General features: G+C 43.2%; 1 pseudogene; it reads right to left on the bottom strand.

The window, feature by feature from the left end:
* The window catches only part of LOC121443180, a 38,024-nt pseudogene extending 20,450 nt beyond the window's left edge, over window positions 1-17,574 (bottom strand).
* Between the last annotated feature and the right edge of the window lie 3,664 nt (window positions 17,575-21,238).

Below are 21,238 nucleotides of genomic sequence, written 5' to 3'. Positions count from 1 at the left end.
TCCTTCTGCTCCTCCTTGGGACCTTGGGAGCTCAGTCCAGTGCTCCTGTGTGGGTCACTGTCTCGATCTCTATCCATCACCAGATGAAGATTCTATGATGATATGCAAGATATTCGTCAGTATTGCTCTAGGATAGGGTCATTTCAGGTTCCCAATCCTCAGCTGCCCAAGGAACTAACTGGGAACCTCATCTTGGGCACTAGGGAGCCCCTCTAGGGTCAAGTCGCTTGCCCACCCTAAAGTGGCTCCCTTGAAGGTTACTTTTAACTTTCTCTTCTATCAGGTTCAGTGTGGTCAGATTTATATTGAGGTGTTTAATCAATTTGGACTTGAGTTTTGTGAATGGAGATAGATTTGGATCTATTTTCATTCTTCTATATGTTGACATCAAGTTATGCCAGCACCATAACTTGTTGAAGATGCTTTCTCTTTTCCATTGCATAATTTTAGCTTCTTTGTCAAAAAACAGGAATTCCTAGGTGTGTGGATTAATACCCAGGTCTTCATTTCAATTCCATTGGTCTACCTCTCTGTTTTCATGCCAATATCAAGCTGTTTTCATTGCCATAGCTCTATAATAGAGCTTGATGTCAGGGATAGTGATGCCCCTGGAAGTTCATTTATTATACAACATTGCTTTTGCTATCCTGTTTTTTTTTTCCATATGAAGTTGAGTATTGTTCTTTCGAGGTCTGTGAAGAATTGCGTTGGGATTTTGATGGAGATTGCATTGAATCTGTAGATTGATTTTGGTAGGACTGCCGTTTTTACTATGTTGATCCTACCTATCCAAGAGTGTGAGAGATCTTTCCATTTTCTGATATCTCTTTCAGTTTCTTTCTTCAAAGACTTTAACTTCTTGTAGAACAGGTCTTTCACTTCTTTGGTTAGTGTTACCCTGAGATAATTTATGTTATTTGTTGTTATTGTGAATGGCGATATTTCTCTGATTTCTTTCTCAGCTTTTTTTATCATTTGTATCTATCAGGAGGGCTACTGATTTTTTTTTGAGTTGATCTTGTATTATGCCACATTACTGAAAATGTTTTTCAGCTGTTGGTGTTCCCTGGTAGAATTCTTGGGATCACTTATGAATAGATATGGAGAGAGTGGACAGCCTTGTCTTATTCCTGTTTTTAGTGCAATCACTTAGAATTTCTTTCTGTTTATTTCAATGTTGGCTGTTGACTTGCTGTTTTTTGCATTTATTATGTTTAGATATGTTTCTTGTTGAACAGGTCTTTCATTTCTTTGACTAGTGTTACCCAAAGATATTTTGTGTTATTTGTGGCTGTTGTGAAGGTTGATACTTCTCTGATTGCCTCAGATTCTTTATTATTTGTATATAGCAGGGCTACTGATTCTTTGAGTTGTTCTTGTTTTCTGTCACATTTTTGAAGGTATTTATCATCTGTAGAAGTTCCCTAGTAGAGTCTTTGGTATCAGTTATGTATATTATCATATCATCTGCAAATAACAAAAATTTGACTTCTTGCTTTTCAGTTTGAATCCCCTTGATCCCCTTTTGTCTTATTGCTCTAGCCAGAACTTCAAGAACTTTGTTGGATAGATATTGAGAGAGTTGACAGCCTCATCTTGTTCCTGATTTTAGTGGGATTGCTTTGGGTTTCTCTCCATTTAATATGATGTTGGTTGTTGGATTGCTATATATTGACTTTATTATGTTTAGGTATATTCCTTGTATCCCTGATCTCTCCAAGACCTTTATCATGAAGGGCTATTAGATTTTGTTGGATCCTTTTAAAGCAGCTGATGAGATGATCATATGGTTTTTTTCTTTCAATTCATTTGTATAGTGGATTACATTTATAGATTTTCATATGCTGAACCATCCCTGCATCTCTGGGATAAGGCCAACTTGATCTTGGTGAAAGATTTTTTTTGATATATTCTTGGATTCAGTTTGTCAGCATTTTATTGAGTGTTTTTGCATCTATATTCATGCATGAGATTGGTCTGTAATTCTCTTTCTTGGTTGAGTCTTTGTGTGGTTTTGGTATTAGGGTAACTATAGTGATGGAGGAAGGTCATTGGTTAAAAAATAAAGAAACTGCCTTTGCCCATTTTATTGGTTAGAACATAGGTGGGTGGAGTAAACAGAACAGAATGCTGGGAGGAAGAGGAAGTGAGCTCAGACTCGACAGCTCTGCTCTCTGGAGCAGAGGCCATGCTCCCCTCTCCCAGGCAAAAGCATGAAGCTCAGACCCAGGATGGACGTAGGCTAGAATCTTTCCCAGTAAGACTGATGCTACACAGATTATTAGAGATGGGTTGATCGGGATATGAGAATTAGCCTGTAAGGGCTAGAGTTGATGGGCCAAGCAGTGTTTAAAAGAAAACAGTGTCCGTGTAATTATTTCGAGGCGTAAGCTAGCAGGTGGCTGGGGTGCTGAGGACGCAGCCCCGCCGCTCCTAATACTACACTGTAGCCTCATCAAAAGTGTTTAGCAGTGTTCCTTCTGTTTCTATTTTGTGGAACACTTTGAAGAGTATAAGTATTAGCTCTTCTCTGAAGTTCTGGTAGAATTCTGCACTGTTCCTGGGCTTCTTTTGGTTGGGAGGCTTTTGATGAAAGCTTCTATTTCTTTGTAGGTTATAGGTCTATTGTTCACCTGGTCCTGATTTAATTTTGGTATGTGATACCTATCCAGAAAATTGTCAATTTCTTTTACATTTTCCAATTTTGTGGAGTATAGATTTTTGTAGTATTACCTAATGATTCTCTGCATTTCCTCAGTGTCTGTTGTATTGTCCTTTTCAATTCTGGTTTTGTTAATTTTGTTTTTTTCAGTGTTTATTATATTTTTTATTACTTTAAAAATATACCAATCTAATTCTAAATTTTCTTTAGAAGAAATTCCCACTTCTTCCCCTCCTCTCGCTTCCCTCCCAACCCCCCTACTCTCCTCCTCACCGCCTCCAGTCCTAAGAGAGGGCAAGGCACCCTATTCTGTGGGAAGTCCAAGGCCTTCCTCACTACATCCAGGCTGAGCAAAGTATGCATCCAAAGAGAGTAGGATCCCCAAAAGCCAATACATGCAGTAGAGACAAATCCCAGTGGCATTGTTATTGGTCCCTCGGTCTGCCCCAACTGTCAACCACATTTAGAGGGACCAGTTTGAGCCCATGCTTGTTCATTCCCAGTCTAGCTGGAGTTGGTGAGCTCCCATTAGCTCAGGCACACTGCCTCAGTTTGTGAACCCCTCATGGTCCTAACTTCCTTGCTCATATTCTCCCCCCTTCTGCTCTTCAACTGGACCTTGGGACCTCAGTCCAGTGCTCCAATGTGGGTTTCTGTCTGTCTCCATCTATCGCCAGATGAAGGTTCTATGGTGATATTCAAGATAATCATCAGTCTGACTATAGGACAAGGCCAGTTCAGGCACCATCTCTTCCACCGCCCAGTGTCCTAGCTGGGGTCATCCCTATGGACTCCTGGGAAACCCTCCAGAGCCAAACCTCTTGCCAACCCCAAAGTGGCTCCGTCAATTAAGATATCTCCTTCCCTACTCCCATATCCATCCTTCCTCCATCTCAACCATCCCATTCCACTAAGCTATCTCCAAACCTCCTTTTCTCCCCTTTCCCTCCCTCTCTCCCCTTCTCTCTCTCCTTTGTCCCCATGTTCCCAACTTTTGCTAGGCGATCTTGTCTGCTTTCAGTTTCCAGGTAGATCTCTCTCTATATGGTTTTCTTTGGGTTCCCCTTATTACTTAGCTTATCTAGGATCATGAACTATAGGCTCAATGTCCTTTCTTTATGGCTAGAATCCATGAATGAGTGAATAAATACCATATTCATCTTTTTGGGTCTGTGTTATCTCACCCAGTATAGTGTTTTCGAGTTCCATCCATTTGCATGCAAAATCAAGATATCATTGTTTTTTTACCACTGAGTAGCACTCTAATATGTATATGTGCCACATTTTCTTTATCCATTCTTCCATTGTTGGGCATCTAGGTTGTTTCCAGGTTCTGGCTATTACAAACAATGCTGCTATAAGCATAGTTGAACAAATGCTTTTATAGTATGATTGGACATCTTTTGGGTATATTCTCAAGAGTGGTATTGCTGCATCCTGAAGTGGGTTGATTCCCAATTTTCTGAGAAACCACCACACTGATTTCCAAAGTGATTTCACGAGTTTGCATTCCCACCAGCAATGGAGGAGTGTTCCCCTTACTTTACATCCTCTCCAGCATATGCTGTCATCGGTGTTTTTTTATCTTAGTCATTCTGACAGGTGTAAGGTGGTATTTCAAAGTTGTTTTGATTTGCATTTCTCTGATAGCTAAGGAAGTTGAACATGTCCTTAAGTAACTTTTGGCCATTTGAATTTCTTCTGTTGAGAATTCTCTGTTTAGTTTAGTACCCCATTTTTTAATTTGGTTATTTAGAATTTTAATGTCTGGTTTCTTGAGTTCTTTATATATTTTGGAGACCAGTCTTTTGTCTGGTTTGGGATTTGTGAAGATCTTATCCCATTCAGTAGATTATCTTTTTTTCCCTATTGACTGTGTCCTTTGCTTTACAGAAGCTTCTCAGTTTCAGGAGGTCCCATTTATTCATTTTTGCTCTTATTGTCTGTACTACTGGGGTTATATGTAGGAGATGGTCTCGTGTGTCTATGCATTGCAGACTACTTCTCTTCTATCAGGATCATTGTGATCAGATTTATATTGAGGTCTTTAATCCATTTGGACTTAGTTTTGTGCATGGTGATAGATATGGATCTATTTTCATTCTTCTACAGATTGACATCCAGTTATGCCAGTACCATTTGTTGAAGAAGCTTTCTTTCTTCCATTGTATACTTTTAGCTCCTTTGTCGAAAATCAGGTGTTCATAGGTTTGTGGGTTAATATTCAGGTCTTCAATTCGATTCCATTGGTCAACATCTCTGTTTTTATGCCAATACCAAGCTGTTTTCATTACTGTAGCTCTGTATTAGAGTTTGAAGTCAGGTACGATAATGCCTCCAGAAGTACTTTTATTGTATAGGATTGTTTTGGCTATTCTGGGTTTTTTGTTTTTCCATATAAAGTTGATTATTGTTCTCTAAAGGTCTGTGAAGAATTTCATTGGGATTTTGATGGGGATTGCATCGACTCTATTGATTGCTTTTGGTAGAATTGCCATTTTTACTATGTTGATCCTCTCAATCCAAGAGCATGGGAGATCCATTTTCTGTTATCCTTTTCAATTTCTTTCTTCAAAGACTTAAAGTTCTTGTCAAATAGATCTTTCTTTTCTTTTTTTTTTTTTTAGACTTAGAGTGTTGGCACGTGGTACATTTTTTTTTAATTTATTTATTTATTAAGGATTTCTGCCTCCTCCCTGCCACCGCCTCCCATTTCCCTCCCCCTCCCCCGATCAAGTCCCTCTCCCTCATCAGCTCGAAGAGCAATCAGGGTTCCCTGACCTGTGGGAAGTCCAAGGACTGCCCACCTCCATCCAGGTCTAGTAAGGTGAGCGTCCAAACTACCTAGGCTCCCCCAAAGCCAGTACGTGCTGTAGGACAAATAGATCTTTCATTTCCTTGGTTAGAGTTACCCCAAGATACTTTATGCTATTTGTGGCTATCGTGAAAGGTGATGCTTCTCTGATTTCCCTCTCTGATTCTTTATCCTTTGTGTATAGGAGGGCAACTGCCACATTACTTAAGGTGTTTATCAGCTGTAGGAGTTCTTTGGTAGAGTTTTTGGGGTCACTTCTGTACACTATCATATCATCTGCAAATATCAAAAGTTTGACTTCTTCCTTCCCAATTTGAATCCCCTTGATCTCCTTATGTTGTCTTATTGCCATTGCTATAACTTCAAGCACTATATTGACGAGGTATGGAGAGAGTGAACAGCCTTGTCTTGTTACTGATTTTAGTGGAATGGCTTTGAGTTTCTCTCCATTTAATTTGATGTTAGCTGTTGGCTTGCTGTATATTGCTTTGTTACCAATTATGTGATCAAGTTTTGAGAAGGTTCCATGCGATGCTGAGAAGAAGGTATATTCTTTTCTGTTTGGGTGGAATGTTCTATAGATATCTGTTAAGTCCTTTTGGTTCATTACATCTGTTAGTTTTTTTATTTTTCTGTTAAGCTTCTGTTTGGTTGACCTGTCCATTAGTGAGAGAGCAGTGTTGAAATCTCCTACTATTAGAGTGTGGGATTTGATGTATGCTATAGTTGAGGGAGGTAGGAAGAGGCAGTGGAGGGAGAATTCTTTTAATTTGGGATATATTTCCATAGGGATTTCATTGCTGTTCTTGGTAGAAACATCTAACTGTGAGCTGATCATAGATAGACTCTCCCTCCACTGCCTCTTCCTACCTCCCTCACCTATAGCTCCATTCCTCCAAATCCCTTAACTCTAGGGCTTGCTGTTTGATGCTCATATCTCTCCTACTCAATATGAGGGAAAACACCAGGTCCCTCAACTTCAGAATGATCCTGACAAAACCACCTATTCTTTCCCTCCCCCTGCTCCACTTGTGGTGTTTATGACAACCAAGCCTAATCATGCCTCTGTTGTTCTCTGACTACTAAAGTACCCTAACTCCACCTGTGAGGCAGACTCCATTTTAGAAACCACTTGCCTGACCTGCTGTGAATACAGAGCTGCCCCTATTCAGCATCCTTGCCTTGTCTTCCCCATCTCTGTGCTTCCATTCCTCACTCAGTGTAATCAGATCTGAGGCAGAATGGGTAGAGGTGTGGGGACCTAAGAAAATCGACTTGGCCTCATAGACTCCATTTTGAAAAAGGGCCTCCATCTTTAGACATCTGGTAACCAGGGGTTGAATTCAGTTCCAGAAAAAAAAACAACAAAATGTGCAGTGGCAGAGAAACTTAAACACTGACCCCTAGACACAGCCAATTAGAAGATAGGACAATGAACTTTACAAGGTCCGGATGGTCAGATATCCTGTTGGCATTTGTGTCTTTGGGCAATAGCCTGACCAATGATTTTAAAAATCACCTGGCCCCATATCCTCGACCCAATCCTGAAATGCCAAGACATGGAACTCCCTGCTTGTGGTTGTTCCCCTTAAAAACTTACCCTTCTCTGAGTTTGGGGTCATATTTTTTCCATCTGCTGTGTTGGAGTGTTGGGTTGCAGACCAGGCTTGAGCTTGTCAATAAAGACCCTTGTGTGTTTGCACTGGAAACCAAGTCCTTGCTGGTCTCATTGAGGGTCTTATGACATGGGTATAACACAAGAAGATGGCCAAGTTTGAGATCTAAAGTTCTTATCAGTAAAGCTGTGTCTTCCTGCATAAAAGAGGTGGAGACAATGTCTCTTATCTACAGCTAAAGAATCCTGAGGAAGAGATACATCCCTAAAATAATCCAAGCAACAACATTTATTTTGTTAAATTTATTTATTTTACATCCCAATCACAATTTCTCCCCCCCCTCTACTCTTCCTATCTCCCCCCACCTCTCCTCTGCCCCCACCCATCTACTCTGTTTCTGTTCTGGAATGGGTATCAACAAAGCATGGTGTATCAAGTTGCTGTAGACTAGCTCCTCACATTGCCTTTTGTAATAAAGAGAAACTTCCAAGGCAAAAAGAAAAAAAAAACCCAAAGATTCCTGAACATCCCTTACTGTAGCTTTGTCAAATTTTACACTTCATCCTGTTTTAGGAGTCATCCCTACACACCACTCCACTGCCTTCTGTAACTGCTTTCTAAATGTTTCCACCAATGCAGTTTTAAAAATTAAATTGTTTTTAAAAACTATCTTTTTTCATTTTACATACCAATCTCAGTTCCTACTCCCTTCCCTCCTCCCAGCCCCATCAGAGAGGGTAAGGTTTCCCATGGGAGGTCAACAAAGTAAGGCCTCCCCACTATATTTAGGCTGAGTAAGTGTCCTTCCAAAGTGAATGGGTTCCAAAAGCTGCATTTTTTCAGAGCCATGATTTGTAACTTTCTTTGTTCTGTTACTGCTCTGAAACTGCTTCCATGTGGGGACATGGAACCTAGGTTAACTGGACTCTGTGTTTCCTGGGAAACAAAATCAAATTTTGCTCCAGAATGGTCTTTCATCCCTTTTGAGGTAAGAGCTGTAATTTTTGCATTAACAGAACACTGAAGGCAGGTCATTAACGATCAGGAATGAGGACTAGTGGTCATGGTGCAGGAGCAGGACCTCTCAAAATGCTGGCCTGAACAAGACATTGCCTATTATTGAGTGGGGATAGAGTAATGGGGGAGCCTACAGTATCTCCATTCCATCTTGACTCAAGGTCAGAGACTTCAAGTTTGTTCTTGCTCCTCAAGGCCAAATAACAGGATGTCTGACCAAAGATGTGGTTATTAGATGTTTTGCGAATTAAGGAGGTGATTATGCTTGTTTGTTCTTTGAACCATGGTAAGAACCTCTTTCACTTTGGGTATAAAAGGGCTTTGAGAAATGAACTTGGGGCTGCTGCAGTATTCACTGAAGCTCTCCTGATTCTATCTTCTGTCTTTTATCTCTTTCTTAATCCTCAGGCCCCTTTCTGGTGCTGTTCAACAGGTCGGCAGGTTCACACAGCGTGAGAGCACCATGGGGTAGACAAAGGCATGGGGCCATCTTGTTATAGCAGCAAGGCCTTGTGCTACCCTTCAGGATGTGCTCAACCCTGATTGGTCCAATGGTGACTAGTAGCTGTGCTCTGAGAGTCTGCCCCAGGCCAGTCCACTCGTAGGAACATGAAGTGACACATTGGGGGATGCTGGCCACTGAGCTCAACCACACTAGTGACAGCCTGGACAGCCATCCTCGGAGAGGTGGATGGTGGGACAGATAACTTCCCCTCTCCTACCTTTCTGATTAGGGTTCAAGAAGTCCTGGGTGTGGAACTCTGTCAGAATTGGCCCCAATACCAACCTGAACACATGGCATAAGTGAAAAAGTAGGAGGAGCCTTGGGACGGGGAATCTGAGGGCACAGCCTCTCTTCTAAACAGAGTTTGTCCAGGTTTGTTCCCCAGGGGCCTGGGAAGAAAACTCACCAGAGGTGCTTTTGTTGTGGGCTAGGCTGATGATCCCCGTGGCCTCTCATGGGTCATTTTAAATTAGAGTCAAAATTTGAGTGCTTACTAAGTGAAGTCATCTGCTAACAACGCAGTCAGGCAGTGGCCACTGGGAGAAACCATGAGGCAGGACTGATGCCCCCTGCCTTCCTTTTTTTTATTTCTATTTATTGATTGATTGATTGATTATTTATTTATTTATTTATTATGTATACAATATTCTGTCTTTGTGTATGCCTGCAGGCCAGGAGAGGGTACCAGACCTCATTACAGATGGTTGTGAACCACCATGTGGTTGCTGGGAATTGAACTCAGGACCTTTGGAAGAGCAGGCAATGCTCTTAACCTCTGAGCCATCTCTCCAGCCCCGCCCCCTGCCTTCCTTAAATGTGTGTTCAGAGGCCTTCCTTGGAGATGCATGAAAAATATCAGTGTACCTGGATCCGGTATTAACAGCAAACTGAAGAAAGGATTCTACCCGAGTCCAGCTCATTCAGACAATTGGAGCTCCTTGCAGAAGTGTGGGTGTGGAGTGACTTACAAGAAGGGGTGACTCATGGCAGTTGCATCGCGATGCCTGTCCCAGCACTGGCTTCAGCTGAAAAAAGTTGCATTTCTGGAGCTCTCTGACAACCTGGATATCATGCCCTGCTGGCCATTGTGGTTCATAGACATCCCAGCTCGGTACGACTATTTATGGCTCCTCCCTCTGAGAGCCTCCTTCCTAAAAGCCTGAAATGATCTGAGATCCTCAAGTGCAAAGGCCACTGAAGCGTCATATTGGCTTAGACTCATGAATAAGGAAATGTCGGCCTTTTTGATCATTGAGGCAGAAGCTACTATGGTGCCCTCATTTCTTTACTCTTGCTGTAATAAGACACCATGAGAAGGCAAGAAACTTGTAAAGGAGAGAGTTTAATTTAGTTTTACAGTTTATGGAATTAGTGTCCATGATGGTAGGAACAGCTAAGAGCATGCTTTGACCTACAAGTAGGAGGCAGAGAGGCAATCACTGGGAAATGCATGGGCTTTTGAGACTGCCAAACTCACCCCTAGTGACACACCTGCTCAAACAAGGCCACACCTCCTAATCCTTCTCAAAGAGTTCCATGGACTGAGGACCAAGTAATGACACAGGAGACTATGGGAACTGTTCTCCTTCAATCACTTCAGAGATCCTTAGCATTATCACAAGAACAGAAAAAGTTATTGAGGGCAAAAGAGGTGACAGTCACTGTGGGTTAAGGTGAGCAGTGTGGGAACTGTTTCTTGTTCACCGGGAACAGTCGTGAGCATGTATATAAGTCTGTGCTCTGGGTTTGAGTTTTGTCCCTACACTCTAGGAAGCTGTTCTTTTTGCAACCTAAGGAACTCATATGTACCTATGTTGGTTTCATTTCCAGTTGTTGGATTGAGATTTTCCCAGGACCTGTCAGGAGAGGAGCAAGGCAGCTGCTCTGCCTCACTTCTAGGCCAGCCCCTTCAGAAAAAGAGCCTCAGGAGAAAGTAGGTGTTACTTCTTACTAAGGTTGTGTGGGCTTGACCCTGTAAAATTAGCCTCTTCTGGCCTCGCAAGGGACCCAGCAGGCACACAAATCTTATCTTAGAAAGCACAGAGAAGTATCTGTGCTATGTTTTTTTTTCTTTTGTTGTTGGAAATGCCTGTTTTCCAAAGGTCACAGCATTTGCATGCAACCTGCTTGCTCCATATCATGACGGCATCTGTTTTTAATTAAGAACTGAATGTGCTGGGGAGGAATTCTGATTTCTGCTGGCAGAAGAGGTCAAGAAACAATCTGAACAGATCATAACAGCGATCAAATGCTGCCAGAAAACAAAGTTGGAACCACCCACTTGGATGCAGACAGCAATGTCAAGGTCATTGCCATTGGTCTCAATTCTAAGGGTAGAGTTGGGCATGAACTAAGCTCTTTAATGCTCCCAAACCCTTTCTCAGAAAAGGATATGATGAAAATAATGGGTAGAATTTGGGCAGGATGCTTTCTGAGTTTTGAACACTTGACACCGCCCCTGCTTAGGGAACAGCATTCACAGAGTGCAATGCATCCTAATAGGGACATACAAAATTCCAGGTCATGCCTCTGGGCAGCTAAAAACCCTCATGCACCAACTTTTGGCAGTTGTACCACAGAGGTCACCCACTACAAGATACTCAGAAACTCCTATGGTTCACTAAATATGAGCAAAGTCCACAGACTATTCCAAGTGAGATCTGCCCAGGCCACAGCAACTTAGCACTGTGCTCTCCGCTCTTGGGCATGACATGAATATGATCTGTGCCTCAGTGCAGAAGAGAGATTCTGAGAAAAAGAAACATGGGGATATTTCTCACCCTGAAAGGGTGTCCAGTACCTTGGGCTTGTCTGAAATACCTCTGCAAAGATCATATACCTTCCGGTGCCACACAAATTCTACCCCTTCTGCTTTCCTACAGAAACCAAGAGCCAGTATCCTGCCCTTGGCCTTTAGGGCATCTGCTCTCAGGTAAGCACCTGTTTGAGGACATGTCACAGGGGAGAGAAGTGTCTCCATGCTTTTTGTCTTCTTCTATTGTCCCAAGAAGTAGAGCCATCCACCTCCACCGGTAGTGCCCAGTTCCCCCCATGTTCAGCTGTGCCTTTCCTTTGCATGAGATTCAGCAAACTCTCAGAAGCAATGCCCTTGCCACCTGGGGCAGCACCCTGATTTTGCAAACTGCTTCCACACTGAAAGGAGCCCAGAAGAGGCAGGGAGGGGGATGAAGGCATGCCTTCCATGATTCTTTTGCTGCCTGCAGCTCAAAATAAATGCACACTGGTATCTTCCCAGATTGATGGCAAGGCCTTCTCCCTGTTTGATGGTGTTTGCATACTGGTATCTTCCCAGATTGATGGCAAGGTCCTTCCCCCTGTCTGATGGTGTGTGGACACTGGTATCTTCCCAGATTGATGGCAAGACCCTTCCCCCTGATGGTGATTGGTGACAGGCCTTCTGTAGATTTTGTCATAGGGACAGGCTTTCAGCATGCACTTAAGTGCAGCTAGAAAGAAGTCCCCATCATAGGAGGACCCAGAGAGCAACAGCCCCTGCAGAGCTGGAAGAGGCCTCACTGGGACCCCACTCTCTATTATCTGATGAGTACTCACTGCAAATGCATTTTCCTCTAGTCCCTGAGCAATAGCTGAGGAACTGAAGCCCAGGACACATCAAGGAAGGGAAAGGGGCCGGGCACAAAGCCCATCGATCCTCAGAAGAAGCCTGACAGAGGGAAGAATGCAGTGTCTGACTCTTCAAAGCCAGCTCGCCATGTCCTCACAAGGAATCCTGTGGCCAAAGACGTCAGACTCCAAAAAGAGAAAATTACAGATATTGAAGTGACCTGTTCCCAAGCTTAAGTTGTAGGATTGTCATCCACTTGTCATAGCTGATGGAAACAACGGCTGAACACCTTGATTTCCTTACAGAATCTGAGCATCCTGTTAGATGCACTCCACAACACCAAGGTCATAGATAGTTGTCTGGAGACAAAGTGTAGAGCCGGGCGTACACTATCACGGTCCTAGGGAAATGCAAATGGAGACAGCAGGGATACAAGGAACATATCTAAACATATTAAAGGCGATACACAGCAAGCCAACAGCCAACATCAAATTAAATGGAGAGAAACTCAAAGTGATTTCACTAAAGTCAGGAACAAGACAAGGCTGTCGACACTCTCCATATGTATTTAATATAGTCCCTGAAGTTCTGGCTAGAGGAGTAAGACAACAAAAGGAGATCAAGGGGATTCCAATTGGAAAGGAAGAAGTCAAACTTGCACTGTTTGCAGATGATATGATAGTATACATAAGTGACCCCAAAAACTCTACCAGGGAATTTCTACAGCTGATAAATACCTTCAGTAATGTGGCAGGATAAAAAATCAACTCAATAACATCAGTAGCCCTCCTATATACAAATGATAAAGAAGCTGAGAGGGAATTCAGAGAAATATCACCTTTCACAGTAGCCACAAATAACATATCTCTGAGTAACACTATCCAAAGAAATGAAAGACCTATTTGACAAGAACTTTAAGTCTTTGAAGAAAGAAACAGAAGAAAATACTAGAAAAATGGAAAGATCTCTCATGCTCCTGGATAAATAGGATCAACATAGTAAAAATGGCAGTCCTACCAAAAGCAATCTATAGATTCAATGCAATACCCATAAAAATCCCAACACAATTCTTCACAGTCCTTGAAAGAACAATAATCAACTTCACATGGGAAAACAAACAAACGAACAAAAAACCCAGGGTAGCCAAAACAATCCTACACAATAAAGGAACTTCCGTAGGCATCACCATCCCTGACATCAAGCTCTATTATAGAGCTACAGTAATAAAAACAGCCTGGTATTGTCATTAAAAACAGACAGGTTGACCAATGGAATAGAATCAAAGAACTGGCTATCAATCCACACACCTATGAACACCTCTTATTTTTGACAAAGAAGCTAAAATTATACAATGGAAAAAAAGAAAGCATCTTCAACAAATGGTGCTAGCATAACTGGATGTCAACATGTAGAAGAATGTAAACAGATCCGTATCTACCCCCATGCACAAAACTCAAGTCCAAATGCATTAAAGACCTCAGTTCTGGCACCTTTAATTGAACCCTGAACGGAAGCCTTACAGGCTAGAACTTTAAGACTCCCACTTACTGGCTCCTGAACAGATTTCTAGTTCCCTTTCACTTATTGTGGAGACCTTTTTTTTTAAATGCTGAGGGGGTTCCTGGAGAGATGGCTCAGAGGTTAAGAGCACTGGCTGCTCTTCCAGAGGTCCTGATTTCAATTCCTAGCAACCACATGGTGGCTCACAACCATCTATAATAAGATCTTGTACCCTCTTCTGGTCGCAGGCATACATGCAGGCAGAACACTGTATAATAAATAAATCTTAAAAAATATCCTGAGAGGGGTCTCTAGAAGCTGAACTTTTAGGGACCCCATTACCTGTCACCTTGAACTATGTACTCAGGATTCAAAAGAAGTAGGCATAAAAACACCCCCGGAGAAAGAGGTGTCACTCATTTGGAACTGTTCCCATAGATGAAGCTTCCTGGAGGTACTGATCAGGAAATATCGCTGAAGGAACAGGAGATCTTTTTTGAGGGATGATCAGGAGACCCTAAAGCATCAACCTCACAAATAAGATTTCACCAAGTGTCCTTCAGACCCCGAGGACACTGACCCACTTGTTGAACTGGTGAGTAGGATTGAATAAACCCCCTCAGAGAATACCCTAGAGAGGTCTCTTCTGGAAGCATCCCAGGGACACTTCCAGTATCGGCAACTTTTCAGAGAGTCCTCACCAGTAGAAAGCTACTGGTTTGAAGGACATAAATGCCCTGTTAAGGATGAATGATTTCCCTCCTTAACCCTCCTAAAATGTTCACTTTATGTAATTTTCTCTCTTACTAGAGGTCAAAAAAACTACAATGCAATGGGCAATTGTTCAGATTAGCAGTTCCATAGATGATACTGATACATCAGGCATAGAAAACTTTACCTTGAGGATATAACTGAAAGTCAAATGCAGACAAAAGAGGCTGCTGCTCTTTTACTTGGGGTCTAACAGAGAGGCAGTGAAACACTACAAACCTAATTGGTGTTCCTTGTTACTTCTAATGAACCATTTAACAAGACCCCCTGAGAACGCAGCAAGGACCAATGATGTTTCTGCCACAATCTCCAAAAGGCTTTCTTTACTATGACTCCTGGAAGCTAAAGGGTTAAATTTTGCTCTAAAACTCCCTAGACCCTGCTCCAGGGAGCTCAGCTGCCCCCACTGCTCCTCACTTGGGTGCAAAACAGGTTTCCCTGACAGACAGACAGACAACTCTGCACCTACAGGCTATCAAACTCCTCACGCTGATTCCCCAAACTTTGTAGAGGATTTCTCTAGGCTGTTTCTCCTATCACTGCAAATCTGTCTCTCCTTCTCTTTATCTCTATATGGATGAAGTTATCCAAGCAGACACATGGGGCAGCCACAGCTCTGGATGGAGGGTATAGCTATAAGTGGGGCTCTTCTTCTGGGGATAACACAGAAGCTTGGAGGCACTTCTGACTATCTTCTGCCCTGATAATGCCAGGACATCAGGCAGGTGCTGTTGTGAGGGCTGGGTGTGAATGAGGCTAAAGGTGGGCTCGCTGGTTCTTTGTTTTGGGGGAAGACGAGAGATATAGGATGTATTGGAGATGGAAAAGGCATATGGCCAAGGTGCGCGGGCTTGGCTGAGGTGGTAGAGCCAACCTCTAGTTCCTTGTGTATCTGCTTTTTGATGATAAGGTATGTCCCTACCATTTAATCATATTTTCTTTTTTTTTATTAAAAATTTCCACCTCCTCCACTCCTCCCATGTTCCTCCCCATTCCCCCACTCCCGCTCCCTCTCCAGTCCAAAGAGCAATCAGGATTCCCTGCCCTATGGGAAGTTCAAGGTCCTCCCCGCTCCATCCAGGTCTAGGAAGGTGAGCATCCAAACAGACTAGGCTCCCACAAAGCCAGTGCATGCAGTAGAATCAAAACCCAGTGCCATTGTCCTTGGCTTCTTAGTCAGCCCTCATTGTCAGCCATGTTAAGAGAGTCCGGTTTGATCACATGCTCCATCAGTCCTAGTCCAACTGGCCTTAGTGAGCGCCCATTAGATCAGCTCCATCATCTCAGTGGGTGGGAACACCCCTCACAGTCCTGACTTCCTTGCTCATGTTCTCTCTCCTTCTGCTCCTCATTTGGACCTTGGGTCTCTGTCTCTATCTCCATCCATCGCCAGATGAAGATTCTATGGTGATATGCAAGATATTCATCAGTGTGGCAATAGGATAGGGCCAGTTCAGGTGCCCTCTCTTCAGCTGCCCAAGGAACAAGCTGGGGACATCTCTTTGGATACCTGGGAACCCCTCTAGAGTCAAGTCTCTAGCCAACCCTAAGATGGCTCCCTTAATTAAGATATATACTTCCCTGCTCCCATATCCACCCTTCCTCCATCCCAACCATCCCATTCCCCCATGCTCTCCCCATCCTCCCCTCCTCACTTCTCTCTCCCCTTCTCCCCTAACACCCACCCTACCCCCACGCCGAATCTCCCAACTTTTGTCTGGCAATAATGTCTACTTCCAATATCCAGGAGGATAACTACACGTTTTTCTTTGGGTTCACCTTATTTAGCTTCTCTAGGATCACGAATAGTAGGCTCAATGTCCTTTATTTATGACTAGAATCCACTTATGAGTGAGTACATACCATATTCATCTTTTTGGGTCTGGCTTACCTCACTCAGGATAGTGTTTTCTATTTCCATCCATTTGCATGCAAAATTCAAGATGTCATTGTTTTTTACTGCTGAGTAGTACTCTAATGCGTATATATTCCACACTTTCTTTATCCATTCTTTCATTGAAGGGCATCTAGGTTGTTTCCAGGTTCTGGCTATAACAAATAATGCTGCTATGAACATAGTTGAACAAATGCTTTTGTAGTATGATAGGGCATCTCTTGGGTCTATTCCCAAGAGTGGTATTGCTGGATCCTGGAGTAGGTTGATCCTGAATTTCTTGAGAAACCGCCACACTGATTTCCAAAGTGGTTGCACAAGTTTGCATTCCCACCAGCCATGGATGAGGGTACCCCTTCCTCCACAACCTCTCCAGCAAAGGCTATCATTGGTGTTTTTGATTTTAGCCATTCTGACAGGTGTAAGATGATATCTCAAAGTTGTTTTGATTTGCATTTCTCTGATCCCTAAGGAGGTTAAACATGACCTTAAATGTCTTGTGGCCATTTAAACTTCTTCTGTTGAGAATTCTCTGTTCATTTCAGTGCCCCATTTTTTAATTGGATCAATTAGCATTTTAAAATCTAGTTTCTTGAGTTCTTTATATATTTCCTCTTTTATAGGGATTCCAAGCTGGTATTTGCATTAAACCCAAGACCAGAGAGGATTTCAAGAATGCTAGAATCTGGGTTGGTGTCACTTGAGATGTTTTCTTCATATTTCATGTCCCATGGATGTTGCTGAAGGTCTTCAATGGAGGGCCTCCTGTCTGAGGCAACTGTGAGCATTTGGTGAATTAGGTTTTCAAGTTGCCCCAAGACGTGAGCTGGGATGTCATAGGTCCCATTGGTGATGATATTCCTCTTGGACTCTTTCAGGGTGCTTCCTCTGAAGGGGTGGTGCCCAGTGGTGATAAAATAGAACAACTTCCCAGACTTTGCACACCTGCCTTCTTCCCATCATAGCCTTCTCTCAGTACCAGTTCTGGGGCTGTAACTCTTAGTCCCACAGCGCCCTTGTAGCACAGTGCCAGCTCTACACCTGGTGGCAAGACCAAAGTCTCCCAGCTTCATATTGCCATCTGCATCTAGTAGGATATTTTGGGGCTTCAGGTCTCGATGGATGACGTCATGGTCATGGCAGTACTTGATGGCTGACACTTGCTGCCCGGATATTTTCTGCGACCTTTCGTCCTTTAGCCTGCCCATCCTTCATTAAAACTTGGACCTAATTTCTTCCCAGGGCATATTATGTTATAAAATGAGAATGTATTTATTTTACTAGAACTCTGAGAAGGCAAATGATATTAGGATGCTCTAATATTTTGAGTGTCACTGTCTGAAGGTGCTTTTCTCTGTTGTCTTCAACTTTTATGGCCACCGTGCATGCTGCCTGTGAGGCAATGATAGGCCAGTTTCACAGGGCCCAATGCACCTTGACCAATGGTTAATAGGACCCTTGTACTGGTTTTTCAGGCTAAATTTTTTGGGATGGAGGTCATTGAGCTATGATGTGCTAAGGTCATTTGTCAATCTGTTGTTTCATTGGTTAATCAATAAAGAAAACTGCTTGGTCTGATAGGTCAGAAAATTAGGTAGGTGGAGTAGACAGAACAGAATGCTGGGAAGAAGGGAAGTGAGCCAGACACCATGCCTCTCCTCTCTGGGCAGACATGATGAAGCTCCAGCCCAAGATAGACATACACTAGAATCTTCCCAGAAAGACAATACCTCTTGGTGCTACACAGATTATTAGATATGGGTTAGTCAAGATGTAAGAGTTAGCCAACAAGAGGCTAGATATAATGGACCAGGAAGTGTTTAAAAGAATACAATTTGTGTGTTGTTATTTCAGGTATAAAACTAGCCAGTGGCCGGGAGCTGGGAGGCCGGAAGCAGCCTGCAGCTCCTTACTACAAATGATGCCCAACGTGGATAACTGAATCCACAGAAAGCCTGAGAAAGCTTGGGAAAGAATAGAGTGAAAGAATAGAGTAAAGCATGTTTTCTTGGCAGCAATTATTGGGTCTGCTCTGCTTGCTAGAGGCAAGCAAGCAAGTGCTCTCATCTAAGAGAGGCTTCCTGACTGAGGTTTAGCTGCAAAACCCTGCACCTCTTAAGAGGTCCTGCTATGAAACACTTAAATGGTGTTGATAAAAGCTGACTGCATGCTTATTTGTTTTCAGCTGTAGCAGGAAAAAAAGTTGTGCTGTTTTGAAATGCTGGTGTTCTGGTCCAAACTTCCAGGGCAGACTCTGACTCTTTCAGACAGGCAGGCCAACTGAATGTGGTCTGTGAGCAGAATGCTGCAGCTTGCTTGCTGGCAAGGACCTTGAAATGCCACAAAGTTGTAGCAATAAAAATGGCTCCAGGGGTACCTCCTCCATGAGGCTGGAAAGCTAAGAAATGGGCTAGATCCAGCCACCAAAGCCATTAGCTAGATTTGGAAACAATAACTTCTCCAGTCTGTTGTTAGTACCAGATCTGGGGTACCCTAATATTTTCCGGGACATTGAAGGTCTTGGTGTCACACATTGCACTTGCAACATAGTGCAAGCTCTACACCTGGAGGCAAGGTCAAAGTCTACGAGCTGCACATTGCTCTCTGTATCTAGCAGGTTGTTTTGGGACCTCAGGTCTGGAGCGACAATGTCAAGGTCATTCTTGGCAGTGCTTGATGACTGACACACTCTGTCCAAGTGATTTTTGTGCCTTTTCCTCCTGAAGCCTGCCATCTTCTTATCAGCTGGAACAGGTAACCTTGAAGGACATGTTCTGTAATGAAATAAGAATGCTGGGGGCCTGGCGCAGAGCCTGCGTCTGGGCTCCCACTCCCATATCTCAGGCCAGCTAGTGGACTTCCCTGCCCTTCCTTCTTGTCTTGGAACAGGTCTTTCACCTCTGTTCACCTCCTCTGCCCATCTCTAAGCTGCAGAGATCAACTGGGGGATGGAAAGCAAAGCCCAGATTGGCTAAGTTTTCTGGTCACAGAAACCATGAAGACTATGAAAAGGATCAGCAAATAGTGTCCCTGGTGACTCAGGATTGCAATAGGTCCCTGGTGCCCCAAAACTGCAGATGTTAAGGGTAAAGAATAGACTGTAGTGTCTGAGAATTAAAGTGTAAAAAGCCACCATTTACCTCCTGGAAAAAGACACCCACATGGTTAATTCATGGGCTTCATCTTATCACCTGCTGAGGGTGCGAACATTTCAGCTGGGCATGGTGAAAAACACCTTTTTACCCACAGCCACTTGAGAGGCTGATGTGGAAGGGTCTCTTGAGCCCAAGAATTCAAGACCAGCCTGGACATTACAATGGTACCCCATCCCAAAAAAGGAGGGACATAGTCTTTGACAAAGTACACTTCCTTTGCCTCTTCTGTGTTTATTTCAGTCTTTTCAGTTTATGCAAAAGCTATGCATTTTCGGAGTGACAGAGGGGTGATGCATGAAAGGAAGATTGTGGTGGGGCATAGGGGTGGGTGGATAAATGTTTGCTTCCAAAATAAAAACACAGCAAAAGTTCCAACAGCCAGAAAACATCTTTGAAAATTAAAAAAAAAAAATGTTTTCAGGTTTCCAGAACCTGGAAGAGGCTAATGATGTTGGGTTGCTGTTGCATTTTGAGTGTCACCGTCTCTGACATGATGGACTGAAGGTGCTTCTCTATGTTGTCGACAACTATAAAAGCCACCGGGTTGCCTGAGAGGCAATGATAGGCCAGTTTCACAGAGCCAAGTGCACCTTGACCAATGTAAACAGAACCTAGTATTGCCTTTTAAGGCTTTTTTTTTGGGGGGGGGGGAGAGGCAGGCCATGAGGCTAGGTGGTCACGGGCATTGAAAGGTGCAGCTGCCCTTCAGTCACCCCTTCTTTAAAGTGATTCTGCACCCACACTTCTGCAAGGAGCTTCAGTAAGCCTACTGATTGAGTGAGCTAGATTTGGGTAGACTCATCCCTTTAGTCTGCTGTTAGCACTGAACCTGGTGATTTTTTCTGGGTCATAGAAGCTCTTGGTCCCTCTTCACTATCGCAGCTCATGCCAGCTCTACACTTGGTGGCTAAAACCAAAGCCTGACAGTTTCACGTTGCCCTCTGCAATGAGCAGGAAGTTTAGGGTTTCAAGTCTCAATGGGCAATGCCAAGGTCATGGCAGTATTGATGGCTGACAGTAGCTGCCTGGATATTTTCTTGGCTTTTCCTCCTGTTGCCTGCTCTCTTCCATTATCAGTTGGAAGAAGTTTCCTACTGGGCTGTATTCAGAAATAAAATATTAATGTTTTGATGTTACTAGAACCTGGAAGAGGTGAATTATTTTAGAATGATTTATTTGAGTTTTGCCATCTCTGACACGATAGACTGAAAGTTCTTTATGTTGTCTACGACTTTTATGGCCACCAGGGTGCCTGTAGGACAATGATAGGCCAGTTTTACAGAACCAAATGCACCTCGACCAACATTATAAAAAAATCTTTTATTGACTCTTAAGGTTCCTCTTTTGGGGGAGGCGGGACATAAGGCTATGTGGACACTGTGCTTTTCTGTACATAGGCTGTGGGGAAGCCTCAAACCAACAGCTATTTGAGTAGGTAGCTCGTAAGGAGCCCCATAGGCATTGAGATCACCTCTCCGGTCTCTAGAGACAGAAATGCAGTCTGCCCAACAGCCTTATATACAGGACATGCTTTCTCCCATCACAGTGGCAGTTTGTGAGGTCAGAGCAGGAAATGGACCAATCACAGCGGGCTATAGCTTACAGAGACCTGTCTCCCTTCTTATGAAAGTACTAGTGTCTGCTAGCTTCTGCTTCATAGAATCAAAGAGACAGACAGATATTTCTTCATTTAGAAATTACAGCTAGAACAGTGTTT

This window comes from Microtus oregoni, unplaced genomic scaffold, assembly GCF_018167655.1.
Source record: "Microtus oregoni isolate MIOR12 unplaced genomic scaffold, Mior012 000102F_ref0000329, whole genome shotgun sequence".
NCBI classification, from domain to species: domain Eukaryota; kingdom Metazoa; phylum Chordata; class Mammalia; order Rodentia; family Cricetidae; genus Microtus; species Microtus oregoni.
Note: the sequence above shows the minus strand (reverse complement) of the source record. Positions and strands in the feature narration are given on the sequence as shown.